This window comes from Aquarana catesbeiana, linkage group LG01 (assembly GCF_042186555.1).
Source record: "Aquarana catesbeiana isolate 2022-GZ linkage group LG01, ASM4218655v1, whole genome shotgun sequence".
NCBI lineage: Eukaryota > Metazoa > Chordata > Amphibia > Anura > Ranidae > Aquarana > Aquarana catesbeiana.
Window position 1 is genome coordinate 405155502 of NC_133324.1, and position 6587 is coordinate 405162088.

The following is a 6587-nucleotide window of genomic DNA, read 5'->3' on the forward strand; positions in this document are numbered from 1 at the left end:
TTCCCCCATTCACATCCCCAACCAAATGCAGTCGGCTGCATGAGAGGCATTTTCTTGATGTCCTCCCGAGTACCCCTACCCAATGAACCCCCCCAAAAAAGATGTCGTGTCTGCAGCAAGCGCGGATATAGGCATGACACCCGCTATTATTGTCCCTCCTGTCCTGACAATCCTGGTCTTTGCATTGGTGAATGTTTTGAACGCTACCATTCACTAGTTGAGTATTAGCGTAGGGTACAGCATTGCACAGACTAGGCACACTTTCACAGGGTCTCCCAAGATGCCATCGCATTTTGAGAGACCCGAACCTGGAACCGGTTACCGTTATAAAAGTTAGTTACAAAAAAAGTGTAAAAAAAAAAATATATATATAAAATAAAAAAAAATAGTTGTCGTTTCATTGTTCTCTCTCTCTCTATTCTCTCTCTCTATTGTTCTGCTCTTTTTTACTGTATTCTATTCTGCAATGTTTTATTTTTTTTTATGTTTTATCATGTTTGCTTTTCAGGTATGCAATTTTTTATACTTTACCGTTTACTGTGCTTTATTGTTAACCATTTTTTTGTCTTCAGGTACGCCATTCACGACTTTGAATGGTTATACCAGAATGATGCCTGCAGGTTTAGGTATCATCTTGGTATCATTCTTTTCAGCCAGCGGTCGGCTTTCATGTAAAAGCAATCCTAGCGGCTAATTAGCCTCTAGACTGCTTTTACAAGCCGTGGGAGGGAATGCCCCCCCCCCACCGTCTTCCGTGTTTTTCTCTGGCTCTCCTGTCTCAACAGGGAACCTGAGAATGCAGCCGGTGATTCAGCCAGCTGACCATAGAGCTGATCAGAGACCAGAGTGGCTCCAAACATCTCTATGGCCTAAGAATCCGGAAGCTACGAGCATTTTATGACTTAGATTTCGCCGGATGTAAATAGCACCATTGGGAAATTGGGGAAGCATTTTATCACACCGATCTTGGTGTCGTCAGATGCTTTGAGGGCAGAGGAGAGATCTAGGGTCTAATAGACCCCAATTTTTTCAAAAAAGAGTACCTGTCACTACCTATTGCTATCATAGGGGATATTTACTTTCCCCGAGATAACAATAAAAATGATAAAAAAAAAAAAAAATGAAAGGAACAGTTTAAAAATAAGATAAAAAAGCAAAAAAATAATAAAGAAAAAAAAAAAAAAAAAAGCACCCCTGTCGCCCCCTGCTCTCGCGCTAAGGCGAACGCAAGCGGCGGTCTGTCGTCAAATGTAAACAGCAATTGCACCATGCATGTGAGGTATTGCCGCAAAGGTGAGATCGAGGGCAGTAATTTTTGCAGTAGACCTCCTCTGTAAATCTAAAGTGGTAACCTGTAAAGGCTTTTAAAGGCTTTTAAAAATGTATTTATTTTGTTGCCACTGCACGTTTGTGCGCAATTTTAAAGCATGTCATGTTTGGTATCCATGTACTCGGCCTAAGATCATCTTTTTTATTTCATCAAACATTTGGGCAATATAGTGTGTTTTAGTGCATTAAAATTTAAAAAAGGGGGGGGCGTAACCGGAAGCCGACCTAGATGGACGCTTGAGCCGTCTGCTCCTCCTAAGCCCGCAGCTAAAGATCTTTTTGGGGACGCTCCGCTACAGCTACATGGGCAGATCTAAGGCCCCCCGAACCGCTAAAGCGCGGGGGTCATCACAGCCACCACCCGGCTCGTCATCGGACCTCCGGTCCTTCTTCTCACAGAACGACGGTCCGTCTAGCAGCACAGCCAATATGGCGCCGGAGGCCGCGGCGGCCCGCCCCAGGCTCACCACGCAGCTCTCCCAGTCGGACCCGAACCCGCACCGAGATCCGGCCAGCTCTCCGCCAGCCTTACAACATCCCACAGGCATCTCCTCTCCTCGGGGAACGGTGAGCATGGTTAGCCCTGGCCATCCCGGGACCTCGCCACGTGATCCCCCAGCCGCCATGTTTGACCCCCCTCCTTCCCTCTACACTCAGTGCTCGGAGGCCTTCCCGCGCCTGCTGCGGACAGCCTCAGACCCCTGCCTGACAGGGGATGCCCCGGGATCCCCATCATCCTCTGAACTATCAGCGGACTTTCCGGCCTTACCGGGCCCAAAATTCCCGGCATCCAACACCTCATCAAGACCGGATGATTCCGCAGCGGCCTTCAGAACCCTCACGCCTGGTTCACCCCCACCTAAAACGCAGAGACTTTCGTTCTCTCAGGCACTGAGCACACCTAAAGAACAGGCCACACGCCCTCCCCACTCAGACCGAAGGGACCCAGCTTCTGTCCCCCACTGTCACGCTCTGGAAGAGATTGAGGCCCCCTTACACACCCAGGGCCAACCCTGGGGAAACAGATGGACTGCATCCCCACAACCCATACCCGCCATGCGGGATGAAGCTGCATTACAAGTGCAGCGCCAGCACGCAGGCAAACGAACGCCACAGCAAAATCCACTGCCAACCCCCCATCACCCACTCCCTAGCGAGTGGTATTCCTATCTACAGGCGATGCCCACCAAAGATGACTTTAAACAGTTGATTGCAGATGTAAAGTCCACCTGTCATTCAGAAATACAGATACTACAAACAGGCCTCAAACACCTAGCTGACAGGGTGGAGATGGCCGAAGAAGAAATCCAAGAAACTAAACTAGCAGTCCATAGGACTCAACTTCAAGGAGCAGACCACCGCATCCAACTAAGAGAAATGCAGCGCCACCTCGAGGACTTGGACAATAGGGGGCGCAGAAATAATATTCGAGTGCGGGGGGTGCCGGAGACGGACGGTCCGGAAGACATCCACAACAAACTGCAACACATATTTAACAATCTACTCGGGGACCCCCTAACCAACCGTATCGACATGGACAGGGCCCACCGAGCCCTCCGCCCCAAGAATCTTACTTCCAAACCGAGGGATATTATTTGCAGAATAAGTTCATACCCCTTAAAAGAGGACATTATGCGTCAATCCCGCTTGACACGTAAAATAACCTTCCAAGATGCACACCTGCAACTGTTTCCAGATCTCTCCTGGATAACCCTACAGAAGCGCAGACTCTTGCAACCTCTTCTACGCATCCTTCAGGAAGAAAATATCCCCTATCGTTGGGGATTTCCCTTTACCCTTACAGCCAAGAACCAAGGCAGGTCTGCTGTTCTACGGTACCCAGAAGATTTAACCAACTTCTGTGACGCTTTAGGGATCAGCCCCCCTCAACTTCCGGATTGGGACTTAGTAACCACTCCACCACCGCCGCCTACAATGTGACAGAAGGTTCCCCCCTCTAACCGCAACCGGAGGGAAGGCACTCCTCACAAGAGTTCCAAATCCAGAAACGGCTGACTTGAACACTTTTTTCTTTTTCTCTTTTTTGGGTCCTTAAATTTATAGATGCTCAGCCATTGCACTAGGCTGATAGATCTGTCCTGGACATTTTGTTCACGCAGTCCCCAATCTTTTGCCCCAGTTTTTTCATTTCTAAGTTTGATTTTGTTTCACTATATGGGCATGCCTCCGCTGAGGCTTGGGAGTGAAGGTGTTTTTTCCCTTAGGTCACCAACCTCTCCCCTCTAATTAAGTGATGATTGTCACAATAGCTTTGGTAATATCCTGTTGTATGATCAACCCAGGGCTCCCTTGCACCCGTCTGGCCTGCTCTGTTGGAGCGGGGCTGGGCGGATCCTTGGGAAACCGTACTGACCTAGGTCCATTGACCTCTCAAGGTCAGCTGAAAACACTTCTTAGGCTTTGCCTTGTTTTGTTTAACACTAACCCTTGTCTCTTCCTTCTAGTTTTACCCTCTCTTATTCTATACCCCTTGTCCCCGAGTGACTCTCCACATGGATCGCAGGCTAGGTCCAGACCACTCGCCGGAGGTTGCCCGCTTCCAGTCCCAGGATCCATGGCCGTCGTCTTCAATCCAGGTAACATAAACCCCATCCCTTTCCCAACTAGAGACCATGGCTGGGATATTTTCATTAAATGTCCATGGACTAAACTCCAATAAAAAGAGGCATCTAGCGCTGAAGGAATTTAAACAGTCTGGCGCTGATATTATTTTTGTCCAAGGGACACACTTTGACGGGGGGGCACCTTTGCTTTCGCATCCAGGCACTTCCCAAACAGCTACCTCTCCTCAGGACCACATAAACGGGCAGGGGTGGCCATACTCATTAAACAAGGTTCTCCATTTGTATATGAGAGACCCACATGGTCACTATATTATTGTTAGGGGTCGATGGCAGTCACGGGAGATCACCTTGTGCGCTCTGTACACACCTAATGTCAAACAACATAGATTTCTATCTAAAATGTTTACACGTCTTTTCCGCTCGGAACATGGGATCCTGGTGGTGGGGGGTGACTTTAATTTAATACACTCCACAAATGCTGACCGCCTTGTGGTGGACCCCCGGGCACCATCAGCTCGAGCCCTCAGGGACTCGAAGCTTTTTCGCCAACTACTTAGAAAACATGCTCTCTTCGATGCCTGGAGGGCCCTCCACCCGGGGGATCGGCAGTACACCTTCTACTCAGCTCTACTCAGCTCCCCATAAAACCCACACCAGGATTGACTACTTTTTTGTTAACAACTCTACTCTTAGAATAGTTCGAGAGGCCAGGGTGCTCCCAAACTCCTGGTCCGACCATGCCCCGATCACTCTTGCACTAGATGTGGAGTCCCCCAATCCTAGACCCTGTAACTGGAGACTAAACACTTTCCTCCTTCAACACCCACAGTCAACCACGGAAATAACCTCTTCCCTGAAATTTTACTTCAAAGAAAACAACACCCCTGACATCTCTCCTGCTACACTATGGGAAGCCCATAAGGCGGTCATCAGGGGTAGATGCATAGCCCTATCGTCGGCCATGAAAAAAGATGCATTAGCCACGAAACACCGAACTGAGAGGGAACTACGAGTTCTAGAGACGCAGCTTCAAACATCTCCTACTATACCCCTCCTCAGGAAGGTTATCAAACTTAGGACGATACTAAGGGACTTTGCATTGGGCCAAGTAGAAAAAGCCTTGCTTCGATTAAAGCAGGTGTACTATGATAGATGAAATAAGGCACATTCCTTGCTGGCAAAAAAGTTGCAGGAGAACTCCCTTAATGCAACCCCCCACCAAATTAAGAATAAAAAGGGCTCCCTGCTGTCCCATCCCAAAGATATTGCACATGCCTTTGCAGACTTCTACACTGACCTCTACAACAACCCAGACATCCCAAAAAATCCTCTCGCCCCAGAGTTCTCGCTAAGACTACACCGTCATCTAGAACAAAGTGGTGTCTCCCGCCTACAGTCCACAGACTTAGAGGCCCTAAACGCACCTATTACAGAGGAGGAAATAGAACTTACGATCAAATCATTACCATCCCGTAAATCGCCAGGTCCCGACGGCCTACCATATGAATACTATAAAACTTTTCTTCCGCTCCTACTCCCTCATATGAGCAGACTGTTTAACACCTTTCTTCGGGACACCCCGGTCCCAGCTGACATGCAAAGATCATTTATTACCCTAATCCCCAAACCAGATAAAGACCCCATATTATGTGCCAACTATCGACCCATTGCCCTTTTAAATTCCGACCTAAAAATCTTCACGAAAATACTCTCAATCCGCCTGAATGTAGTTCTCCCCTCTCTCATACATAAAGACCAGGTAGGATTTGTTCCACTTAGACAGGCGGGAGATAACACGAGGAAAGTGATTGACCTAGTGGATGTGGCGAACAGGGAGGACTCGGCGTCTCTGCTTCTAAGCTTGGACGCCGAAAAAGCATTTGACCGTTTGGGTTGGCCCTTTCTGTTCGCCACCCTACAGCACATAGGAATGAAGGGTCCCTTCCTGCGAGCGGTGCAACACCTATACTCCAACCCCACTGCACAGGTCAGAACTCCCTTTGCCGTTTCGGCCCCGTTCTCAATACACAACGGTACAAGGCAGGGGTGCCCCCTTTCTCCCCTACTGTTTGCACTATGCGTGGAACCTCTAGCGGCCCATATCCGGGGGAACCCAGATATTCACGGGATATCAGTTCGCGGTAGGGAGTTTAAAATCTCATTGTTTGCTGATGATATCATTATGACCCTGACACAACCTAGAATATCCCTCCTGAACCTCCACGCCGAGCTTGATAAATATGGGGCACTATCGGGCTATAAAATTAATACGTCCAAATCAGAAGCCCTCCCAATAAATATCCCAGAACCGGAGGTCGCACATCTACAGACCAACTTCCCATATCACTGGAAAACTATATCCTTAAAATATCTGGGAATCCACATTACTCCAACATTCGCAACACTCTATCAGAAAAATTCCCCCCCCCCTATTTCATTCTATCAGAACCATGCTCCTCAGATGGAAAAAACATCACCTCTCCCTACTGGGACGAATAACATCCATTAAAATGACAATTCTCCCAAAATTACTTTATCTATTTCAAACATTGCCCATCCCAGTCCCATCCAAACATCTCAGAAAACTTCAGACAGATCTACTTAAATTTGTTTGGAATTATAAAAGGCACAGAATCCCCCAATCAGTCCTTATGGCAGCTCGGTCTGATGGTG